The following is a 2,548-nucleotide window of genomic DNA, read 5'->3' as shown; positions in this document are numbered from 1 at the left end:
CAACTACCTGAAAGGTGTGGAGAGCTGGGGGTCGGCCTCTTCTCACAGATAACTACTGATAGAACTAGAGGGAATGGCCTCAAGTTGTGCCAGGGGAGGTTCAGGTTGGAAATGGGGAGACATTTCTTCTCAGAAAGAGCAGTCAGGCATCGGAACAGGTTGCTGTAGTGGGTTTATGTGGCAAGGTTTTGGTAGCAGGGAGCCATAGGGGTGGTTTCTGTGAGAAAGATCTAGAAGCTGCCCCATGTTTGGGAAGGGCCCCATTGTTTTCCAGATCCGAGCCAATAAGCGATGTTGTTTTGCGCCTCTGTGAGAGCATATTTAAGACAGGGAAAAAACGCTGCGCCACACAGCAGCCGGGAGAGTCAAGGGAGTGAGAGAACAGCCTTGCACCAAGGTCAGTGTAGAAGGAGGGGGAGAGGTGCTCCAGGCGCCGGAGCAGAAGTCCCCTGTGGCCTGTGGTGAGGACCATGGTGAAGCAGGATGTCCCCCTGCAGCCCATGGAGTACCACAGTGGAGCAGGGTTCCACGCTGCAGCCCGTGGAGGAGACCACGGTGGAGCAAGTGGCCCTGCACCGACGGAAGCTGCCGCCTGTGGAAGACCCCTGCCGGAGCAGATTCCGGGCCGGACCTGTAGCCCGTGGAGAGGAGCCCACGCAGGAGCAGGTGACCCGGCAGGAGCTGCTGCCCGTAGGGGAGCCAGGTTGGAGCAGTTTTCTCCTGAGGGATGGACCCCGTGGTACGGACCCATATCTGGAGCAGTTCTGAAAGAGCTGCTGCCTGTGGGAAGCCCACACCGGATCAGTTCATCAAGGACTGCATCCCGTGGGTGGGACCCCACAGCACAGGGGACGAGAGTGATTGAGAAGGAGCGGCAGAGAAGAAGTGCTGTAGACTGACCGTAACCCTCATTCCCCCGTTCCCCTGCGCCGCTCGGGGGGAGGAGATGGAAGAGGGTGGATGGGGGGAAGGTGCTTTTGTTTTTTTTTTCCCTTTGTTTTCTCACTTCTCTCGCTTGTTAGTTGTAGGCAATAAATCTTACTATCTCCTTATGCCGAGTCTGTTTTGCCCGTTACAATAATTATTGCGTGATTTTCTCGTCCTTATCTCAATCCTTGAGCCCTTTTCACATATTTTCTCCCCATTCCTCTTTGAGGAGGGGGAGTGAGAGAGCGGCTGTGGTGGAGCTCGGCTGCCCACTTGAGCGGAACCACGACAGTTGCCTGGGGAGGTGGTGGAGTCACCGTCCCTGGGGGTGTTCCTGGAAAGGTTCCTGGTGCTTAGGGACATGGTTTAATAGGTGGTACTGGTGGTAGGGGGTTGCTTGGACCAGGTGATCTTGGAGATCTTCTCCAATCTTAATGATTCTATGATTCTATTAGCCGCTATGTGTGTTTGCAGACCAGAAAGCCAGCTGTATCCTGGGCTGCATCAAAAGCAGCATGGCCAGCAGGCCAAGGGAAGTGATTCCCCCAGTCTGCTCTGCTCTTGTGAGACCCTGCCTGGAGTCCTGTGTTCAGATCTGGGGCCCTCAGCACAAGGACATGGGAGTATTAGAACAAGTCCAGTGGAGGGCCACAAAAATGACCAGAGAGCTGGAGCACCTCTCCTATGAAGACAAGCTGAGAGAGTTGGTGTTGAAGAGGCTGGAGAAGAGAAGACCCCTGGGAGACCATATAGCAGCTTTCCACTACCTAAAGGTGACTACAAGAAAGCTGTGGGGGGACTCTTTGTCATAGGTTATAGTGATAGGACAAGGAGTAATGACTTTAAACTAAAAGAGAGGTGATTCAGATTAGATATAAGGATGAATTTTTTTACTGTGAGGTACTGGCATAGGTTGCCCAGAGAAAGCTGTGGATGTCCCACCCCTGGAGGTGCTCAAGGCTAGGCTAGATGGGGCTTTAAGCAACCTAGTCAGAATTAGCTAATGTTCACAGATTATTCTATTATTCCTCTGGGCAGAGCAGATCCTCTGGTCCTCTGAGACCAGAAGTCACCTGGCAGTCTCTCTGGGAAGCATAGGGCTGTGAGAGAAGTCTGAGAGACTACCACTTTGCTGCAGTTTCTTGTGCACACCTCAGGTATGAGGTGCCCAGAAGTCTCACACTGAATTGAGAGATTTACAGTTGGACTCTACTCCTTGTCCCTTACAGGAGCCTGAAGTGTTACCAGAGGAAGAAATACAAAGGAATTTCCCCTTAAATAGTTAATAATAAAGAAAGTATACCAAAATTTATAAGATCATCTCTATAATTCTGCATTTTCTATCATGGTCATCAGTATGCAAGGCCTTCAAACCCTTACTGTAAAACAAGTGCTGCACACCACAAACATATAAGTAAAATCCCCCTTTTCCCTTTCATTTCCTCTCTATTTCAGAGAAAGATTCAGAAAAACCATGAATATAGCAGGTGGAGGACATCACGTTCATCATCAACTCCACCTGTTCTGCTTCTCCCTTGAATCAACACCCCTCCACCCACACACACTTCCCACACACCCCATATTACAAATAGGAGTGATATAGTTAGCAAGGTGGGAGTGT

Source organism: Aythya ferina (assembly GCF_964211825.1).
Source record: "Aythya ferina genome assembly, chromosome: 3".
Classification (NCBI taxonomy): Eukaryota; Metazoa; Chordata; class Aves; order Anseriformes; family Anatidae; genus Aythya; species Aythya ferina.
This window is presented reverse-complemented; position numbering follows the sequence as displayed.